This window comes from Balaenoptera borealis (genome assembly GCF_965194805.1).
Source record: "Balaenoptera borealis genome assembly, chromosome: X".
Classification (NCBI taxonomy): Eukaryota; Metazoa; Chordata; class Mammalia; order Artiodactyla; family Balaenopteridae; genus Balaenoptera; species Balaenoptera borealis.
In genome coordinates, this window is record NC_138881.1 from 116,133,275 (window position 1) to 116,156,660 (window position 23,386).

Below are 23,386 nucleotides of genomic sequence, written 5' to 3' on the forward strand. Positions count from 1 at the left end.
GGGGGTCCCGAGCTGCTGGCGGGCGGAGGAGCGGGACGCGACGGCCCTTACCTGCTCTCTCCGTCTCCCTACACCCACACCCCCTTGGAGCTCGCCCGCTCCCTCGCTTGCGCTCTCCTTCCAAAGAACTCTCGAGTCCCGGAGAACCGCGATTCGGCACGGCGGCGCATTCTATATAAACGACAAGGTGTGGGCACGCGGGGGGCGGGGGGCGGGGGCCGGCGAGGGCGGGGCCGGCACAAAGCCGCCGGCGGGCTGTAGTAAAAGGAGAGCTCGGCAGGGGCGCGCCGACGTCAGCCGCCGGGTGGCAAAACCCAGGCGAGCCCAGAGGAGTGCGGGCGAGCGTGTCAGCCTGGCGTCCCCCGGCCCCTCCGGGGCAGGCAGGGCCCGCGGACGCCGCCGGAGCGGACTCGCACTGTCGGCCGCCGAGATCGAAGCCCGGCGCCCCCCGTCCCCCCTCCCCGCTCCCGTTACCCCCTCTGATCCCGGCGCCCGCCTTCCCCGCAGCGCTGCCTGGGCCCGCGCTGGTCGCCACCTACACTTTGGGGACTCCGCTGTTGGCAAGTGCCTGCACCGAGCGTTGGAATCTCAGTCCCGGAGTCGGCGACTCCTCGCCTCTGGCCAGCTGCCCAAGTTGAGACTGCCGGACTCTCCGTGAGAAGGGCGCGCGGGGATCTGGGTGTCAGTAGGGCAGAGAGTGAAACTGACCGCGGCGGCTGCCACCTCCCACCCCACCCCCACCCCCGCACGCAGGCCCCTCCTCCTAGGGCTGGTCGCTCTGGCTGGCAAACTAGGCGCAGAGTGCCCACCACCCGGGATGGCCAACCCCAGACAAACGGAGTGAGGTGGGACTGGGGGCGAGCGCTGGAGAGGGATTAAGGGATCGACATGTCGCCTGGGGCACGCTAGTGACAAAACAGGGAACGTCCCTGAAGATTTGAACTAAAAGGAAAACTGCTCAGAAATTGTACAAGAGAGGGGCGGATGGGGAAGAAGAGAGAGCCTGGGAAAGGGAAGGGGGGACAGGGTAGCCCTGGGACATCCTGGGAAAACCCTTTCCGCGATGGCCCTTTCTCGGCGCGCGGATACCCGGAAGCCCGGCGCTCTGCTGAGGGACTGGGGTCGCCGCTGTCAGGACTTGGTCCTCAGAGCGGCCCATTAATCAGACCATAGGCTCCAGCCTGGCGGTGGAGACGCGGCAGCGACTCCCATGAAGAAAATCCGTTTCCCCTTGTCCCACCCAACTCCACCCGCTCCTTAATTCGGTTTCGTTAATGGCATTAAACCAGGCGAAGAAATTATGTAGATGGATTAGTCCTACTGAATCCCAGGCGGTGACTCAATTACAAGAGCCTGCTGTGGCTTTCAAGACCAGGAGGGTGGGCTGCCCCTGCCTCCAGCCCGGGTCTAAAGGTCGGCAACCCTCTAAATTCAATTTGCAGCCTCTGTCCTTGGTCTGCGAGGAACTCCAGGCCTATTTTTCTTGTAAATAATATCTAATAATCTGGAGGTTGATGACACAATGTGATTATCCAACCCAAGTTTAGATCATTAGTATCAGTACTCTGGGAAAGAAAGAATTTCTCTTCAAATGACCGGAATTCAAAAGGGGTGGAAACTTGGGTGGGTTTAGAGGAAAGATGAAGGGGAAAAGGGGAAAGAGTCCTCAGTTTACACCCAATAATACTCAGTTACTATGGATTTAGCACCTACCCTGTGCCAAACAGTGTGCTAAATGCTTTACATCATTATCTTATTTCATCTTCACAGCAGTCCTAGGAAGTGTTATTTCCATTTTACAAATGAGGAAACTGAGGCTCAGAGAGGTTAAGTAACTTGCCCAGAGGTCACACAGCTGGTAGTGGTGGAGCCTGGATAAAAAACTAGGAGAGCCAGGATAGGAAACCAGGTGGGTCTGTCTTTTCCGTGCTCTTCTATTAGACCACATGGTCTCTCAACACTCCTATCAGCCTGTTAAAAAGAGGGGGGAAGCACATTTTCACCGAACCTATCTGCCAATCTTGAACCCCTCAGTCTTTTTAAACTCCCTTAACTCAGCACAAACACACACACACACACACACACACACACACACACACACATACACACACTCCTCTCTTCTGTACACATAACATTTGCTTTGTCTACATAACTCCAGTAAGCAACAGGACCCTCTTTCGGGAGAAGGGTCAGTCTCTGTCTTGGGGGTTATTAAGCATGGTGTCCATCCTGAGTATCTCAGCTTTCCTGACACACTAAGATTTCCAGGGAAGTTTTCTGCACAGAGAAGACTCCCCCATCCCGCAAGCCCTATCACCTCTGGCACCTCCGGCACAGGTAACTTCCAGCTGGAAGCCAGATATCAACCCTGTTCCTTGAAGGACAATAATAGTTAACATACGACTAAACCTAGGTTAGTTAATATGATTGAGGTGAGTTGAAGAGATGTCTGCTTGGGAGTATTAGTGGACTCTGCCTGTCCATGAACGCAAAAAGATAAATTGTGTTTCTTCACCATAAACCACTCTGCCAAAGAAATAATCAGAAGATAAAGAAACTAGACATTTCATGCAAGAACAATATAGTGATGTGTGTTCATATGGGGGCAAATCTATGACATCATAAAGGCATTCATGCCAGATACCAAGGATCATGGATATTCAAGGACCAGGACAAGCAATCTCCTCTAAACAAAGCTTCTGAAGACCCTGCTAGGGAGGTCACGGGCAGCCTCTTTCATGAAAGGCATGGAGGCCTTCCCTTTTTCCAAGCCCTGTGAGAATATGAACAAAATGTCGTTGGTACTGGCTCAGAAAAAGGCACGGTCCAGCGTTCAGCCCCTGAGCTCCTTGGTAATTTGGGATGACCAGCCACAGGAAGGTCTGACATCTGAGTGAGGGTATTCAGAGGGTGGTCTTTTCCCCACCACCAAATGGACTCAGTCTGGAAGCATCTTAATGAAGCCCAGGCTTAGTCTGTAGCACTTCTCTGCCCCTCCCAGATCCTTCTGCCCCATCCCACTGGGGTGGAAGCTCCTTCACTTTCACTCTAGCAATTGGTGCTATCTGATCCCTTCACTTCTCCCTGCCTTGTCACTATGGTAAAATGGTCCCTTCTGTCCTGTCTCTGCCCCTCCTATGAGAGAGAACTCCATACATCTGATACAACATGGGGCACAGGGATTACCCTGTATGGTCAGGTAACTCAGTCCTGGAATTAAAGCAATATTCTAAAACAAAAGGCTGCAAGGCCACGCCCCTAAAGAGGGCCTGGTTTTTTTCTGGAGGGAGGAGCTGAGCTTGAGTCTTTGGTAGGAAAGTGGGGAAGCTACTGAGAGTCTCATCCTCTTGGCCCTATCACCTCCCTGGTGTCTGTTTCATGCCAGTCCCCAAGTGTCTCAAGACACCAGCCTCTGGATTCCAGGTTTGCTCATCCTCCAGCAGCTCTGAGCAATGCTTCTGGGCAAGATGCCACTCGGTTCCATTGTCTGCGTGGGAGGGTAAGGGTAGGGTGAGTGGGGCCGTGGAGGACAGATACACTTAGGGCTTTTTCCTGGCAGGTTTGCACTGGCTGAGTGTAGAGCCATTGTCATCAGAAACCACCAAATTAGACGTTTCAGTGACAAGACTGCTTCTCACTGGACCAAATGTGTTTTTCATTTGTGAAAGCACTTCACAGCAGAAAGCTGGTTCAGAAGGAGGCAGCCTGGCAAAAGCTACACTTCCAGCCAGGATACTTGAGATAAAGAAAGGCCCAAGGGGCCAAGATCTGGGAGTTGGAAGTCCCTTTAATTTTTAAGCTCACATCTCAGCACTTTGAATTTTGAGATCCAAATGCTAGAGCTCTGAAAGGACTCATTTCTGATGCAAACCCTACAGTGTTTATCTACATCATGACTTAAGACTGCCTTCTAGCAGGATCATAGGTGAGTTGGTGGATTTCTGTGACAGAAAAGTTGGGTAAAATATAATAAGACCCTACTGTATAGCACAGGGAACTCTACTCAATACTCTGTAATGGCCTATATGGGAAAAGAATCTAAAAAAAAAAGAGTGGAAATATGTATGTGTATAACTGATTCACTTTATTGTACACCTGAAACTAACACGACACTGTAAATCAACTATACTCCAATAAAAATTTTTTTTAAAAAAGAGTTGGGGGCTTCCCTGGTGGCGCAGTGGTTGAGAATCTGCCTGCCAATGCAGAGGACACGGGTTCGAGCCCTGGTCTGGGAGGATCCCACATGCCGCAGAGCAACTAGGCCCGTGAGCCACAGCTACTGAGCCTGCGCATCTGGAGCCTGTGCTCCGCAACAAGAGAGGCCGCGATAGTGAGAGGCCCGCGCACCGCGATGAAGAGTGGCCCCCACTTGCCGCAACTAGAGGAAGCCCTCGCACAGAAACGAAGATCCAACACAGCCATAAATAAATAAATAAATAAATAAATAAAAAAGAGTTGGGTAAAATAATCTCCAAAGATGGTGACTGTGGCATGGCCATTGCGAGGTGGGCACTGACTCCTCCCCTTGATTCTGGGTGGCTTGTAACCGCTTCAGTGGTGGAAGTGATGCTCTATTCGTTTTAGGCTAGGTTAGAAAAGGCCGTGCAGCTTCTGCCTGGCCCTCTTAGGACGTTTGCTCTGCGGAAAGCCAGCCGGCGTGATGTCCGCTTACCCTCAGACCACCATGGTGGAGACGTGACATCTAGGCTCTTCAGCGGACAGCGCTAGCTGAGCTCCCAGACGACAGCCAGCATTGATTGCCAGTCAAGCAACAGACCCATCTTGGACATCTGGCCCAGTCAAACCATCAAATGACTGCAGCTCCAGGTGACATCTGACCTCAACCTTGTGAAAGACCCCTCAGTGGAGAACTACTCAGTGGCACCCTTCTCAAACTCCTGACCCATAATATTATGAGCAAAATTAAATGGATGCTTTTAGGTGCTACATTTTAGGGTAATAAGTTGTGCAGAAATCGTAACTGGAATAGTGACCAACAATTTCTCCTAATCCTGTATGCATATGCCACTCCACCCTCTAGAGGTAATGTCCTCTTAAATCCAGGCTGGCCTTGTGACTTGTCGTTACCAAAAGAATGTGGCCGAAGTGATGCTGTGCCAGTTCCCGGCCAAACTCTAGGAGACTTGGCAGCTCCACTTTCTTTCTGGCGGAAGCCAACCACCACATAAGAAGGCAGACACCTTGACACCCATGTTGCGAGGAAGCCCAGGCAGGAACGAGGGTCCAGAACATGATCACAGTCAAGCCATCCAGCCAGCGCCCATCCATTCAGCTGTGAGGCTCCAGAATTCATGGAGTAGAAAAGAGCCAACTTGGCTGCGCCCTGTCCAAATTCCTGACCCACAGAACTGTGAGTAGAACTGAGAGTAGGGAAAAGTTGTAAGACAGAGAGATGCCCACGATTTACCTGAAAACAGCTTAACGCTAAGATCTTTCCAATCTACACCAAACATATACGTGATTTTTCTGCCTCCCTTGAACTTGAACATTTAGACCATTGTGATGCAATGTTGGCACGCCTGTCGAGAATGAACATCTTTAAATGTTCTGTCACTTTCTTCTCTAGTGAAGGAGGAAACAAGGAGCGAGAACTTGTTCGAGGATTCTCCCAAACAAGGAACATCACTAGGCAGCATCTGCTCCCCACCCAGAGTCCCTATCAGTCCACAGCCTTCAGAATCTCCCGTGTCAAGAGGAAGCGGTCATCAAAGGTGGCCTTTTCCTCATGGCACGCTCCTGATGTTCTCTACATCTGAAACAGAGGAACTAGCCATTTCCTCACGGCACGCTCCTGATGTTCTCTACATCTGAAACAGAGGACCTAGCCATCGTCTCTCCCAGTAAATAACACCCAAAAGACTTTGGCCAAGGTAGGCCTCCAGAAGATTTTCAGATCCTGCTCTAGTGGTTACACTGCAATGCTAACAGAAAACACGTCAGGCAGAAAAATAGTATTTCTTACAAAATTCCTGGCTATAGCGGTGAATTGTTCGCACCCTCCCATTTGCCCTTGTCTTGAATCCTCAATGAGACTGTAAACTCCAAGGTGACAAGGACTGGGTTAAACTCTCCTAAGACTAACTGCCCCCATGCCCACTCCACGGTTTACACAGCGCCTGGCACATCAAAGGCGCAGGAAATAGTCTCATCATTGTAACACCATTTATTTAATCTACTGGCTTTCCTGCTCCGCACTAAATCGTTATCCAGATTATGCCATTTTATACTCACAGCAACCCTCTGAATTAGTGACTATTATTAGGTCCATTTTCCAGGGGAGAAAAGAAGCTCAGAGAGGTGAAACAACTTCCCCAAGATTGCAGTAAATGGACACACCCAGGAACGAGACTCAGGTAGGATCTTCTGTTTCCAAAGACCCTGCTCTTTCTACTCTGCGACACTGCATATTTTGTAAATGTTAGAAAATAATTAGTGGCTCTAAAATTTCTCTTTATTTAAAAATAAAGCCAAGCAGGGACTTCCCTGGCGGCCCAGTGGTTAAGACTCCACACTGCCAATGCAGGGGGCGCAGGTTCAATCCCTGGTCAGGGAACTAAGATCCCACATGCCGCAGGGCGCAGGCAAAAAAAATTAAAAAAAAAAATAAAGCCAAGCATTAGAGCGAAAACAGAGCTCTCAGGGCTGACTGGGCTTTCATTCGTTTTCTGTCCATACCCGCCCCCCACATGGTAGACAGGGAGGTGTGCCAGCGGGATTCCCCTTCCAGGAAGGGCTTCCTATCCAGCTGTCAGGGGCCTGGCAGGGGGCAGCCTCTAGAGGTCAGCTCCTTCACGGTCTGCCTCAGCTGCAGAACCCTGACCTCACCGGAGGTCATGTCCTTCCTGGGGCGTCCCACATCCCAGTGAACGAGGCCTGGCCATCTGCGGTCAATGCAGGCTCTCTGGCAGAGGGCACTCACGCCACAGCTCCCCACCTGATGGGCCGAGGCTTTGATGCGCCTGCATCGCAGTTCAACTTCTCCCTCTGCCAGATCCCACGTCCTCCCTCTTCCTTTTACAGGTGTTGATCCCTAATGAGCATCTTCCAGCACAAACTCCATCTGCTTTCAGAGACCCCAGCCTGTGACTCCTCTCTCTTTCTCTCCAACACTGCCTGACTGCCCAGGCTTTTGGTAAAGAGAGATTCTGAGCATCTTCCTCTTCTTCTGGTGATTTAAGTGACCATCACTGTGTTGCTAGTGCCTTTTGCCTCCAAGCTGCTTGGAACCCTCTTTGGAGCGCCAGGGTTTGGGGCTTGGATTTATACCTGCCCACAGAGCCCGGATACCCAGCTGGTACTGTCTATAACAGTTACATTTTAGGAAAAGAGGAATAACTTGCAGATGGTCAAGAAATTCCAAGCTGGTTTCTAATGATGTGATGAGACACTTGTACCTGCACTCTCCTTACCTAGAAACTGTAACCCAGTTGGTGTGATTTTACCCGGCACAGAATGGATTTGCACCTGGCACACAGCTGGGGTGACGGTAAGCATCACACTGTTGCTGGTAGAGCTGTACCTGCCAGTCTGCGGCTGTGTTCTTCTCTAAGGGACTCACCATTCTCGGTTTCCCACTCCTGCAATTCTTCATTCTCCTCCGTTCCACTTCTCCCAGTGCAGCCTCCAGTGGTATTTTCCTTTCCATGCTCTCATCCCCTCTCCCACTACCGGGGTCTAGCATGACTGTTCCCTGTTACTTTTTTCTCCATATTTATTCACTCTGTTACATAAAGCCTCCCTTTTCCCTACATCACCCAGCCTGAAAGGTCAGGATTTACTGTGGTCTGCTTCTGGAGAGAGTATCTCAGATCAGTGATAGGAGAGCTGCCTCCCTGCCACTCAGCCAGCAAAAGAGGAGCCCCTCTGAGGGTCCCCACTTACTACGGAAGGAAAGAAGCAACAGCACCACTTTTCTTCTCCACAGGCAAGCACTAGAAGCATTGTCAAGGCGGCAAGACTAATGACCAAAAACAGGAGAGGCAGTTAATAGATGGTGCTTTATATAAATTGTCATTTCATACTTCTAACTGTCCTAAGAGTTAGATATTGTCACCCTTCATTTACAAATAATGAAAAGGGCTGAGAAAGAGAAATTTACCTGCCCGGGTAGCGGACAGCAGTAGAGGGATTTGAACGTAGGGCTTTCCGTTGCAAAAACCTATGCAGTTTGCACTGCCAGATGCTGACATAGTCAAGAAGGCTCACCTACCAGTCTTGGCACTGGGCCACAGGATTCTGGAAGAATCCATGACCAGTGAGTGAGTGATGCTGTGGCTTTGGTGTTAGTGGAGAGGACGTCTCTGAGAGCCGCGTCAAAGCACGCGCTCAAGAGAGCTACACACTGGGGCCAAAGGCAGAGGTCTCTCCAGAGGCCACTCCGCCACAGCCACAGTCCTACCCTGCTCCTCTTTGGTCTTCCTGCTGGGGTACTGAGCTCGACTGTCTGTGGTCAGCGCAGGTACCACTGCCACTCCTGACCAAGGTCAGGAACCAGGTTACCCAGAAGGCCCTTCGTTGTGTGGTTCCAGCTTAGAGTTTGCCACTGAGAGAAACAGACCTGGAAGGTGGGAATGAAGCAGAAGTCACTGTTCTCGGGACGCTGCGACATTCAGACAGTGTGACTTCACACATCTCTCTATGAGCTTCCTCTTCTGGGTCACCTTTTTCAGCGAGACATGGTGACTTCTCAGAATTCCAGTGAGTTCTGGCTTCCTCACCCCCTCCAATGCTTCAAGTTGGAGTCATTATGTAACAGGGAAGAGCTAAATCGGACTCCATGTTGGATCTGTTTCTTTGACTTTAACCTTTGCTTTTCGTTGCTCTTGTTATTACAATCACACATAACGGCCTGCCTCAGGGAACCCTGCCCCTCTGCCTGAATGTTGAACTAAAGTGCCTCTCTGTTCAGCTCACAGGGAGACGATCTGACCCTGCCCACCTGTGGATGGCTGAAATTAACACACCCCCTCACAGAGGCTGGTCATTCCAGGAAATGTTTTGCAAGACTGATGGCCCTTTTTACTTTACTTCCTCACCACGTCTCCCTCTCTATTTTGCCTTTTTACTTACTTTACTTCCCTCTCTGAATCTATAAAAGAAACTGGCATCCAGACCCTGATAAGATGGTTATTTTGAGACATTAGTCTGCCATCTTCTCCGTCTGCCGGCTTTCCGAATAAAGTCGTCTTCCTTGCCTCAACACCTCGTCTCCGATTTATTGGCCTGTCATGCGGGGAGCAGAGCAAGCTTGGACTCAGTAACAGTTAGAGACATTTGATCCTCTGGCATAAACCTTCTGGACCTTCCCTCTCCTAGCTACTCCCACTTTTTATAAATATATACATAGATATGGTTACATAGATAGACAGACAGATCTCTTGTTGCTGCAATATTTCAGTAGTTCTATTTTCACGACTGCACCCCAACTGATACAGGTTCCACCCTGAGCCTCATCACCAGCCCTGCGTTATTAAAGAGCGACTCCCTGGAAGTAATGTAACTAAGGTCCAGTCATCGAAAAGCCTTTCTTCTTTCTCTTTAGAAACCACAGAAGATTCTGGGAAGATGGTGACCTAAGCATAGGTTGTTTCCATTCTCAACTCCAGGCTGCCTGCCTCTCCTCAGCCAAAAAGCTACTGAGGTCTGCGGAGAAGACTCGGATGTGAGCGAAGCCCTAGGCATTGTGGGAGTCTCAGCAGAAAGAAGTGTTGTCGTGCCTTCTCCCTCGAGAGCTGAGCAAAGATGGGGAGGCAGCACCAGAAAGGCCCGGCCCAAGGAGACCAGGAGATCGGGAAACAGTATCAGACCTGTACTGTCCGTCTCCTAGGCCTCCTACGGGCCAAGAAAGAATGAAGTAAAGGAGCAGAGAGGCACTCTGCGAGGAGACCTGGGAAGAGGGCAGCTTCCTTCAGGTACTTAGTTTCCCACCACTTGAGGGCCTCCTAGCCTCTGCGGAGCTCTCAGAGAACCCTTCCACCATGAGCTGACCGCTATGGGCCAACAACAAAATCCTTTATAACCATCTCTGTCCATCCAGCACCCAGTGGACAGCTGATGAAGCAATGCATGTCTAAAGAAATAAACTGACTGGGGGATAACAAATGCCAACTTGAACAACCACAACAGCTATAACAACAAAATAGGAAATAGAGTCACAGATGTAGAGAACAAACTTACGGTTACCAAGGGGGGAAGAGGGGGTAGGGTGAGTTGGGAGATTGGGATTGACATATATACACTACTATGTATAAAATAAATAACTAATGAGAACCTACTGTACAGCACAGGGAACTCTACTCAATGCTCTGTGGTGACCTAAATGGGAAGAAAATCTTAAAAAGAGTGGATATATGTATACGTATAACTGACTCACTTTGCTGCACAGCAGAAACTAACACAGCATTGTAAAGCAACTATACTCCAATAAAAATTAATTTTAAAAAAAGGCGCTTACACAGAGATTCAAGTGCAGCCTAAAAAGAGGCTTTCTGGAACTACAAAATGTGATTCCCCAACTATACAGTTCAGTAGATGAATTGAAGGAAAAGATGATCACTGCTGAGACCCAAAATAGTGACCTGGAAGAGAAAGTAAAAGAAGAATCGCAGAGCACAAAGTCGAAAATACTAAGACAGGGAATCATGAAGGAAAATGTAAGAGACTTGTAGATCCTGAAGAATAAGAAGTCTTCTAGAAGAAGAGGGAAGAGACAGAGGAAAGGCAGTAATATTTTAAAAAGATAATAGAAAAGAGATTTGCTGAGCATAACTGCTATAAGATTTAAATAATTTAAAAGATGCAAAGAGTAACTGTTTGGAAATTAAGAAATATACTCCTAGAACACCACTGGATCAAAAGTGAAATTACAAACTACCTAGAAAGCAATTTAAAAGAACACTTTATTCTAAAACCTACTTGGGGCTTCCCTGGTGGCGCAGTGGTTAAGAATCCGCCTGCCAATGCAGGGGACATGGGTTCAAGCCCTGGTCCGGGAAGATCCCACATGCCACGGAGCAACTAAGCCCGTGCTCCACAACTACAGAGGCTGTGCTCTAGAGCCCGTGCACCACAACTACTGAGCCCGCGTGTGTAGAGCCCATGCTCTGCAACAAGAGAAGCCACCGCAATGAGAAGCCCACGCACCGCAACGAAGAATAGCCCCCGCTCGCCACAACTAGAGAAAGCCTACGCGCAGCAACGAAGACCCAATGCAGCCAAAAATAAATAAAATAAATAATAATAAAAAAATAAAAATAAAAAAAATAAAACCTACTTTGCACAGTAAACGCCTTTCTCAGAAAAAAAATTATATTCTTAAATGTCTTCAGTATTAATGAACAAAGATAAAGGAACTTAGTATTCATCTTAAGATATGTGGGAAAGAACCAGAAATTAAACTAAAAAGAACTAGGAAAAGGCTTTAACAACAAAAAAGATGGAATTAATGAGATAGTCAAAACTTGTTCTTTGAAAAGACATATAAAACAGATAACCTTCTTGCAAGTCTCATTAAGGAAAAAGGGAGAATAAATATTGACAACACTGGAAATGGAAAAGGATACATAAAAGATTTAAATAATTATAAAATGACACTACATTAAACTCTACCGCAGCAAATTTGAAAATTTAGCAAAAAGGGATGATTTTTCAGAAACCAAAATTAACCCAACAAAAAGTGTTGAATAGGTCAATTATCAAAAAAGAGATTGAAAAAGTGAATAAATATCTACCACTGAAAAAGTCATCATAACAGAGTGGTTCAGCTGTTTTAATTCAACTTTTTTTAAAAACAAGTAATTTTAATATCATTTAAACTACTTCAGGCCATAAAATAGAAAGAAAGCTCTTTAATTATTTTTTCTTCCCCAGCTTTATTGAGATATAATTGACAGATAACATTGTGTACGTTTTTTTGTTTGTTTTTTGGGTTTGTTTTTTTTTTTTGGCCGTTTGGCTTGTGGGATCTTAGTTCCCTGACCAGGGATTGAACCCGGGCCCTCAGCAGTGAAAGCACTGAGTCCTAACCACTGGACTGCCAGGGAACTCCCCAACATTATGTAAGTTTAAGATGTACAATGTTATGATTTGATACACATATATTCTGAAATGTTTACCCAAATAAGGTTAGTTAACCCAGCTTTCACCTCACATAATTACTATTTTATTGTTGTTGCTGTTGTTATAGTAAGAACATTAAAGCTCTAGTCTCATAGAAACTTTAAAATATTCAGTACCTTATTGTTAACTATAGTCTCCACATGCTGTATATTAGATCCCTGGAACCTCTTCATCTTATAACTGAAAGTTTGTACTCTTTGACCAACATCTAACCATTTCCATCAACCCTCAGCCCCTGGCAACCACCATTCTTCTGTTTCTATGAGTTCAATGTTTTTAGATTCCATATACAAGTGAGATCACATAGTATTTGTCTTTCTCTACCTGACTTATTTCACTTAGCGTAATGCCATCAAGGTTCTTCCATGTTGTCACAAATGGCAGGATTTCCTTCTTCTTCATGGGCGAATAATATTCCATTATGTATATATACCACTTCGTCTTTATCCATTCCTCCATCAATGAACACCTGGGCTGTTTCCATGTCTTGCCTATTGTGAATAATGCTGCAATGAACATGGGGATGCAGATATCACTTCAAGACAGTAATTTCATCTCCTTCAGATATATACCCAGGAGTCAAATTGCTGGATCATATGGTAGTTCTATTTTTAATTTTTTGAGGAACTTCCATACTGTTTTCTACAGTGGCTATACCAATTTACATTTCTGTTAACAGTGCACCAGAGTTCCCTTTTCTCTACATCCTCACCAGCATTGGTTATCTCTTGTCTTTTTGATGATAGCCATTCACACAAATGTGAAGTGATATCTCATTTTGGTTTTGATTTGCATTTCCCTGATGATTAGTGACATTGAGTACCTTCTCATGTACCTGTCGGCCATTTGTATGTCTTCTTTGAAAAAATGTCCATTCAGGTGCTTTGCCTATTTTTTAACTGAATTGTTTGGGTGTTTTTGCTATTGAGTTGTGAGTTTTTTATAGATTTTGTATATTAATCGCTTACCAGATATATGGTTTGGAAATACTTTCTTCCATCCTGTAGGTTGCCTTTTCATTTCGTTGATTGTTTCTTTTTCTGTGCAGAAGCTTTTTGGTTTAATGTGGTTCCACTTGTTAATTTTTGCTTTTGTTGCCTATGTTTTTGGTGCCATATCCAAACAATCATTGTCATGACCAAGGTCTAGGAGCTTTTTCGAATTGTACAGTTTCAGGTCTTACAATTAAGTCCTTAATCCATTGCAAGTTAGTATTTGCGAGTGGTGTAAGATAGAAGTCCAATTTCATTCTTGTATATGGGTATCCAGTTTTCCCAACAGCATTTATTGAAGAGACTATCCATTCTCCATTGAGTATTCTTGTCTTTCTAGTGGACTCTCGATTCTGTTTCATTGATCTATGTGTCTGGTTTTATCTCAACACCTTACTGTTTTGATTACTATAGCTTTGTAATATAGTTTGAAATCAGGATGAGTGAGGCCTCCATCTTTCTTCTTTCTCAAGATTGCTTTGCCTATTCAGGGTCTTTTGTGGTTCCACATGAATTTCAGGACTGTTTTTTCTATTTCTGTGAAAAGTGCCATTGGAATTTTGATAGGGATAGCAATGAATCTATAGATGGCTTTGGGTAGTATGGACGTTTTAGTAATATTAACTCCTCTGATCCATGAACATAGGATATCTTTCTATTTGTGTTATTTTTAAGTTTCTTTCATCAATGTCTTTTAGCTTTTGGTATATAGATTTTTGGTTAAATTTATTACTAAGTATTTTATTGTTTTTGATGCACGGTAGTGGAGACCAGTGTTGGGAGAAAGGCTGGAGGTGTACAGGTGCACAGATGCTGGGTCTAGCTGCAGGTGAGCCTAGTGGTGCCAGTGACAGGAGACAGGGCCAGATCCAGGCCCACAGGCAACTGCAGAGGCCCTGGCTATCAGTGTGCACTTCCACAGCTATAGAATGTTGCCACAGATGCACACATGCCAATGAAGGCTGGTGACGGGTGTCAGGCCCACAGTGTGCAAGTGCACAGCTGGAGGGTCTAGCCCTGAGAGCACACACAGTGGCGTGGGTCAGCTGTGGGGGTTCTAGGTTTGCGCCTTGCACTCCTGCAGCCACAGAGGCCTGGGCTGGCTGCCTGTGCAAATTCAGGGCTCGGGTGGGAGCAGGGTGAAGGGAGTGGGGAGGGACTCGGATGGCTAATGTCAGTAGAGGCAAATAGCTGTGGGGCAAAAGCCCAGTGAAATCTGTAGGGGGTTTATGGCGGGTGTGTTGGCCACTGGTTTCTTTGGTGGAGAAAGCTGGGGTCATCTACAGAGCAAGTCAATGGGAACCCCCTTAATTCTTTTTTAGGAAGCCAGTCTAAATTTAATATTCAAATCTACAAAGGAGGCAACAAAAAGAAATCCATAAACACTCACTTTTAAAATGTAGATGCTGGGGACTTCCCTGGTGGCCCAGTGGTAGAGAATCTGCCTTCCAATGCAGGGGATGCGGGTTCGATCCCTGGTTGGGGAAGATCCCACATGCTGCGAGGCAACTAAGCCTGCGAGCCACAGTTATTGGGCTCGCATGCCACAAACTACAGAGCCCACGTGCTCTGGAGCCTGCACGCCACAACTAGAGAGAAACCTAAGCAGACCGCACACCGTAACAAAAAGATCCTGCATGCCTCAACAAAGATCCTGTGTGCCGCAACTAAGACCTGACGCAGCCAAAAAAAAAAAGGAAAATAAATAAATACTTTTAAAAATGTAGATGCTGAAATTTTGAATACAACATTAGCAAATACAATCCAACAATCTTTCAACAAAGTAAAATTATAGCTACATAGGACCATAATTCTTCACCATTCCTTGTGTCCAAGAATTTTTACATGTGATTTTGGAGTTCCTGCCATCAACATGGTATACATTTCCCTGCCCATTAACTTTGGGATCAGTCAAATGCCTTTGGGTGAATAAAATGAAGTAGAAGGGTACCACTCCCCGGGCTAGGCCTCAAGAGGCCTTGTGCATTGCCGCCTCCCTTCCTGTGCTTCTGCCTGCTTGCCCCACAAGGAGGATAAGAGTCACCTGGGGCAAAGCTGCTCCCACCACCACAACCTGAAGCAAAGCAGCCCCATCAGACCAACAGACTTACGGCAACAAGCAGAGCCACTCAGCTGAGCCCAGACTAGACCAACCAGACCCCAACTAACCTGAAGAAAACATGAGCAGTAAGAAATGATTGTTGGTTTTGAAGCCACTGCAATTTTGTCTGGTTTGTTTCACAGGAATTACTGACATATAGGATTACATTTGGAAATGCAAAGGAGGTTCAGTATCAGCAAATCTATCAACATAATTCATTACATCAGCAAATTAAAGAGGAAAACTGTATGAATAATGATATCAAGAAAGGCTTAAAAGTCAACTGATAAAATTCAGCTGCTCTCCTAACACATTTCTAAGTTAAATAGGATTAGAAGGAAATTTCTTAAAATAATACAGGTTGTTTACCAAAAATGGACGCCAAATATTATCCCAAATGGCAAAACATTGACCTATTTGAATAAAATTCAGAAGTAGACAAGAATGCCTCTTACCCCCATTATTATTCAACATTGCCTTGGAGATTCTAGCTTATAAAAAAGGCAGAAAAAAAAAGAGAGAAAGAACTAACAAATATCAGAAAAGGCATCTATTTCTTCGTCTGCTAGTGGCATATTTGTACAGCTACCCAAACAAAACACTCTAATAAAATCTGTGAGAATTATTGAGAGAATTTGGTATGGTAAAGCATACAAGGTTACTATACAAAACAAATAGTGTTTCTCTATTCAAGCAATCAACACCAAGAAATGAAAATGGGAAAAATCATGTTCATAATAATGAAAAAAACCTATATAACAAAAAAAGTATCAGGCCAGTATGAAGAATTACAATAGCTTACTGAAGGACATAAAATCTGGAAAAAGGGAATGAATTAAAGAATCATAAGACTTTATATCATAAAATGTCAATTCTCCCAAAACCAATACCCTTTTTAAAATTCCAAGTTAAATTCCCAACATGATTTTTCAAGGAAAAAAGAGGGAATTTATTTTTACAGATGGTCCCCCATTTATGATGCCTCGACTTACGAGTTTTCGATTTTACAATGGTGCAAAACCAATATATACTCGGTAGACAGAGAAAGACAAATATCATATGATATCGCATATAGGCGGAATCTAAAAAAAAATTATACAAATGAACTTATTTACATAATAGAAAGAGACTCACAGACTTAGAGAACAAACTTATAGTTACCAGAGGGGAGGGGTGGGGTGGAGGGATAGATTGGGAGTTTGGGATTGACATGTACACACTGCTATATTTAAAATAAAATGTCTTTCCATTAAAAAAAAAAGTGATTTTGCTTATGAATTTTGATAATATGAATATGTGGTATATCTGTGAACCTTTATATTAAATGTTTGCATTTATATAGATATAGATATAGATATAGATATAGATATAAAGAAACCATACTTCGAATTTTGAACTTGACCTTTTCCCGGGCTAGTGATACGCGGTCAGATACTCCCTCGTGATGCTGGGCAGCGGCAGCCATGGCAGCTCCCCGTCAGCCACGCGATCACGAAGGTAAACACCCGATACCCTTACAGTCATTCTGTACCCAGACAACCATTCTGTTTTCACTTTCAGGACAGTATTCAATAAATTACATGAGATATTCCACACTTTATTATAAAATACTTTGTGTTAGATGATTTTGCCCAACTATAAGCTAATGTAAGTGTTCTGAGCATATTTAAGGTAGACTAGGCTGTGATGTTCTGTAGGTCAGGTGTATTGAATGCATTTCTGACTTAGGATATTTTCAACTTATGATGGATTTATGAAGATGTAACCTCATCATAAGATCAGGAATATCTGTATACATAATCTTAATACTTAGATGGAAGAATAAAAACCTTAGAATAGCCATGAAAAATAAGAATAATGAGAGAGAAATATCTTAACCAGATATCAGATATACCCTAGCGTCACCATAATCAAGTCAAAACATGGTAGTGGCATGGGAATAATAGGCAATTAGATCAGAGGAATGAAATAGAGAATGCAGAATTAAATTCCATATATAAGCAGTTAATACATGGCAAAAGTATCATTTCATTTTAGTGGGAAAAAGATGGATTGTTAATGAACAATAAGTATGCAACTGGCTATTAATTCGGAAGAGTAAAAAACTGGACCTCTATTTTACGCCCAAAATCAGTAGTTTCCGGGTAAAGACATATTTAAATATAAAAAAAGTAAAAGTCCTGCAGGAAAATCTAGGAAAATACACACGCAACCTAGGAGTGTGAAAACCCTCTTAACCAATCTTTAGAACCCAGAAGTTATAAAAGAAATTTAACTATACGCATTTTTTCAAAATTTTGCCACAAGGCCCAATAATTAAAATCAATAAAACAAGAAATTGGAAACAGCTGCACACAGTGAGTAGCTGAGGGGCTTATAGCAATAATATAGGAGGAGGTCTTAGAAATTGACAAGGAAAAACAACCCATTCAAAAAATAGGGAAAGGATATGAAGAGCCACTAAGTAGCAAATCCAAATGGCCAAAAATGTTTTCAAAAGATACTCAGACTCATGGATAGCCAGAGAAACTCAAGTTAAAATAACAATGAGATGACCTTTTTCATAGGACTGTTAGAACTTAAAAAGAGCAGAAAGATCAACTGCTGGTGGGATTGCAGGCAAAGGTGTACACCATACATTACTGGTGGAACTGTGCCTTTGTTACATGCGTTTTAGAAAGCAATATGGCAACATTTAATGAAATTTAAAACAACATGTATACACTCTTCAACTTAGCTATTTCATTCCTGGGAATCTGTCCCAGAGTAAGAAAAAAAAGTGCAGGTAAGGGTATATATACAAAGGTGTTCATTGCAATGTTGCTTTTTAGTGATCAAAAAAAAAAAAAAAAATGGAAGCAAAGTGAATGTCCACTAAAAGTCGAATGGATAGAGAAGTTGTTCTCCATCACAAAATTCTGTGCAACCATTAAAAAGAATGAAACCAATCAACTGCAGTTGACTTGTAGGTTTTGTTGAATGAGAATAATAGTAATAATGCTAATAGCAAACACTCACATATAGCGCTATTTTAAGTGCTTTATGTACTTTAACTCAATGAATCCTCATAATAAACCTATGAGATAAGTACTATCATCATCCTCATTTTCCAAATGAGGAAACTGAAGCCCAGAGAACCTAAAGTCACACAGCTAGTAAATGGTAAGAAGAATAAGATCCAGAAATGTTTAAGTAACATGACATAATTTTTGTAAAATAATCTATAACAAAAAAGATATATTCATGTGTCTATGTGTACATATGCATGTTTTATATAATTATATGAGAATAGAAATATGGAAGGATACATACGAGGCTAGCAATGCGAGTTATATATTTTTATATAATTACATATTATATATGTGTTTAAGTAGATTACAAATAATTAAAGAGCCACAGCATTTCAATAATGGACGATTCTAGAGGAGCTGCAGTTGCTACACCAGGTGAGGCACAGAAGGGAAGTCTGCCCCAAGTGAAGCCCCTGAAGATCTCCATCACCCAATGTCTCCTGCCCCGCCTCTGCATCCCTTGGCACTATGCTCATCCCTCCCTTATGGCAGAACTACTGTATTTAGAAATGCCAGGTGCTTTCCCATCCTACCTAAGCCAAGAGACTTCCTGGAATCCAGTCATCATTGTGCTCTGAGATTTCCCAACCACAGAAGGCTTCTCAGATCCCTTTCTGGTGCATAAATCTCAGATTTTGGGCATAGAGACGGAGAGGATCTGCCTCACATTCACCTTTCTTAGGGAAAATAAAGCTTTATCTTGGGACAGTTTCTATCCTCGCTTCATCTACTGCAAGGTGATTTAAACTTTACGATTCCACTGGCACTGCACACTCAGGCCTAAGGTGTTTACACAGATAAATGGACAGAGATCCCTCCTCCCAAGGAGCGTGGGTTCTTGAGAAAGGATATATCTTTTATATTAGGCACTCAGTGGATGTTTGTTGAGTGAGAGAAATGATGATGTACAGAAATCATTCAAATAAAAGGTAAAGAGTGAAGTATTAAATTACGATCTATAAACAAAATGCTTTGGGAGTGGAGAAGCATGAACGCTTTGAGAAATGGTTTCATAAAGAGATGACACTTGAGCTAGATGCAGTGTTTCTGAAAGCGTGGCAGCATCAGACCCTCTGAGGCACAGGAGAACTCCAGACCTGCTGAATCAGAATCTCCAGAAGTGAGTCTCAGGAGGTGGTATTTTAAAGAAGCCCTCGGAGTCCTTCTTTTGCACACTGAAGTCTGGACCACGAGAAATGGGGCAGATTTGGGTGTGCAGAAAGGTAAGGAAGGACACAGCAGTCAAAGGCATTAGCAAAGTGTCCAGGCATGGAAGCAAAATGGAAAGATGAGGAATGAGATTGGGAAGGTGGGTGAGGGCTAGAACATGGAGGGCCTGGGGAATGCCAAATGAAGTATGAACTTTTTCCTGAAGGCAACAGAGAATCATCAAGAGATGTGGGACAAAGAAACAAATGAACAAAAACAGGAGGACCTTGACTTTCACAGTGCCTCCCAAATCTGACCATGCATCAGAATTATCAGGATGGCTTGCTGAAAGTCCAGGTTCTGGGGCTCCACTCCCAGACCTTTTGAATCTGAATTTCCAGGGATGTGGCCCAGAAACTATATTTTTAAACAATCTTTCCAGGTGATTCCTGGGCAGCCAGCCTGGCATTGGTTCATGAAATGGAGTATGGGAAGCATCGCTTTACTGAAAAATGCATTCCTGAAAAGTTGTTTGTTCATGGAGATTTTCTTAGCGGAGTCATTTGTTCAAAGTACTAGACAAGTGTGCTATTTAGAGGCAACATCCAGCAAATCGCCTTCTCTAGAGTGTTTCAATAAAACAAATACCCAGTTTGAATGCAAAACCCCTGACAACTTTCAATAAAATGTGGCAACGCGTTTGGGTGGTAAGACCAGCGCCTGGTATTAATGGTGCCATATGGTCGCACAAATGCAACATGGGGAAAATAATTCAAAACATTCTAGCTTCATCTAGCTTTGCAACAACATGAATGAACCTTAAAGTATTATCGGAAAGGAGAAAGCACTAGTACGATGTGGTGTCAAGACAACCACGGCTTCAAAATGGAAATAGCCGCCATGTGTATCCATTTTGAGGTCACAGGGAAAGCTGAGGCAACACTCTAGGTACAGACCAGGTCGTCACTCAACCCAACTCATGCTCCTATAAGGAGGATTAGACAAGATGACTTCCAACATTTTTCCTCTAGGTTTAAGTTTTTTTTTTTTTTTTTGGCCTATGTGGCTTGTGGGATTCTAGTTCCCCCAGGCCCTCGGCAGTGAGAGCACGGAGTCCTAACCACTGGGCCGCCAGGGAGTTCCCTAGGTTTAAGATTTTAAGTTTATGGTATTTAGACACTCATCTACCCCAAAGATGGGTGAAAGGAAGAAAAAGTAGGGATATAATGTTCAAGTATCAGTCAGTAATCCATTCTTCTACAAAATGCACACAGATGATTCTGAGTCTAAAGATTTGTTTCCTCCAGCCATGTAATATTTTAAGATTGTAGTTTTCATTTAAAGTAAGCATATCTGTTACTAAAGTGTCTCTTCGTTTTCATGAAAACACCTTGGTTTGGCAAGCTGGAATGCTGGCATAGTACTTTGCATAGCAAATGCTCAAAAGTTAACCTTAAAAGCAAGAAATTGTTAGCGTTTAACCTTCCCACAGCCAAGGCAGCTTCTTTTTCTCTCAGAGCGCTCCTAACCTCTCCCCCAGAACTTTCCAGCTCCCCTTCAATTCCAACTCCTTCCCCAAGGCCCATTGCTATAAACGGACTAGAAATCAGAGATGAGTCCCGACAGGGGTATTGCAGGGAGGAAAGGGAATCCAAGCAAGTCTTTTGTGCACCTGGGGTGGATTCCCTCTGTCACAGGGCCTGCCTGAACTACAGGAATCTCTGCTCTAGGCAGTTCTGTGTCGCTCTCTGTCACTGTACAGCAGAAAAGGTAAACACAGATAACCAGTGCCCTGAGCCAAGTTCAAATTCTCAGCGTTAGTAACAGGAGAGGAAGGACAAGGCACCTAAAAAAAAGGCAACTCTAAGTAGAGATGTTAAGAAAGGGTTAAATTTAACAACTGAGGTGCTTTCCTGCTGGCTAATATCTTGGCTTTTGGGCAGGAGGGTGCAAGGAAAGGAAATAATTGACAAACATTACAGTGTGTTGGGAGCATGGACTCAGACTTTTATTCCTAAGCTACGTCCTGCCCTGACATTTGCCTCCCTGACCCAGGCTGAGGAAACCTGGGCTGGGGTTACCCATGAGGATCACAGTTCCAGTAGCATTTCCCCCAAGGAGTTTGGTTTCACCTACCTTAGAAGTGGAGATGCAATGGGCCCGGTGGTGAGGAACAAGCAATATTCCACCATGGACCAAACTCTTAAAGGGACCTGTTGTTATTAGTGCCGACGGTCACGCGCTCCGGGGGGGAGGAAGCTTCTCGGTCATATCATCACCATGCGTGTCTGAGATTTGCAAGAGTCTGCATCTGAGCCAAAGCGCCCCCAGCTCCCTAAGCCCCTCGTGGTTTTAAGAGCTCCAGGCAGGACAAGCAAATAGTCCAAAGTGATGGCAGGGGTCAGTGGACCCCGTGCGGTGCATATCAGACTGTTCTGAGGAGTGGTAAGTCACAGGGTCTATACTGCAGCTATTTTTAGTGAAACCAAATTCCTTCCCCAAGTTCTCTTGCTTCCAACTTGTTCTAAGTGTAGAAGACCAGCTGTGGTCAGATCATCTTACGGGACCAAGGCTCTGTCAAGGCGAAGGAAACAAACCAGGGAGGTGGAGCTAAGAGCTGGCGACTGCTGGTGCTTTGGCTTCTCACTGTCTCAGGCATCTGCAGAGGAGGAGCCTTTGGAAAGGAAAGTGTTACCACCCAGGGGAGTGGGCATTCCCCTCCAACCTGGCAGAAACCTGAGAGGTAGATGACATCAGAGGGAAAAATCGAGAAGTTGGCAGTCCTTCCCGTCTCCTCCCCAATTCCTACAAACTCTCTCTCCCTCTCTCACATGCGCACACACACATGCACTAGCACTCCCAAGTGCGTGTCAGGTCCTACAGACCAAACCCGGATCTTGGCCTGGAGTTGCTAGAAGGGTCTAGAAAAGAATGTCATCATCCAGGAGGCAGGCCAGGGGTGAAAGTATGAGGACTGGTGTCTAGTCACTTTGCAGCTGTCATTCATTGTTCTCACAGGTAGTTTTAATGGGGAAGATAATTCATGGCGAACATTTATTTTGGATCCAAATCTTGGCCAGAGATGTTAATTCAGAAGAAGACAGCTCTCTGGGGCTTCCCTGGTGGCACAGTGGTTAAGAATCCACCTGCCAATGCAGGGGACACGGGTTCGAGCCCTGGTCCGGGAAGATCCCACATGCCGCGGAGCAACTAAGCCTGCACACCACAACTACTGAAGCCTGCGCTCTAGAGCCTGTGAGCCACAACTACTGAGCCCGTGCGCCACAACTACTGAAGCCCGTGCGCCTAGAGCCCGTGCTCCACAAGAGAAGCCACCGCAATGAGAAGCCCACGTACTGCAACGAAGAGTAGCCTCTGCTCGCTGCAACTAGAGAAAAGCCCACATGCAGCAACGAAGACCCAATGCAGCCAAAAATAAATAAATAATAAATAAATAAATTTCTAAAAAATTAAAGAAAAAAGAAGACTGCTCTCCGGGATCCTGAGAGTGCGAACTGCCTTTCCCAGGTTCACCTAGGTGAGTGCTTTACAAACTGTGGGCCATGACCCACTTATACAGTAGTGAAAGCTATTTAGCGGGTTGTGATCAGCATTTAAGAATGAAAAGAAATAAAATAAATAGAGTAGAAAAGAATAGAATTTAATAGAATAGAGTAGATTGCACACAGTAAGGGGGAATATTGTTCTGTGAAACTTTTGTCTCTCCTATGGACATGTGTACTCAATCACTTCATAAAATGTACCTCTTACTGCTGGTCATCATAAAATTTGTTTGAAAAACACTGAGCTACATGATTTGGTAGAAAAGAGCATGAAGATAAGCCCTCGGGCAACCCCAATTTCATAAATATTACTACTACTACTACTATAACCACTATTTTGAGGGTGTTTATTATGTGTCAGGCACTATT

At 44.7% G+C, this 23,386-nt stretch overlaps 1 protein-coding gene across 4 annotated transcripts in view; it reads right to left on the reverse strand.

Annotated features, from left to right (window-relative positions):
* The window catches only part of FGF13 (fibroblast growth factor 13), a 533,641-nt gene extending 511,568 nt beyond the window's left edge, over positions 1-22,073 (reverse strand). Inside the window, exons 1-2 of one of the 4 annotated variants that reach the window (XM_082376178.1) lie at positions 21,591-22,070; positions 540-675 (exon numbers count right to left, since the gene is read on the reverse strand). The gene's annotated coding sequence lies outside the window, so the exon portion shown is untranslated. Of the gene's footprint in view, positions 1-51; positions 159-539; positions 676-21,590 lie in introns of those variants that run through there. The other 3 variants (XM_082376182.1, XM_082376177.1, XM_082376179.1) reach the window with 3 other exon arrangements.
* Positions 22,074-23,386: the final 1,313 nt, after the last annotated feature.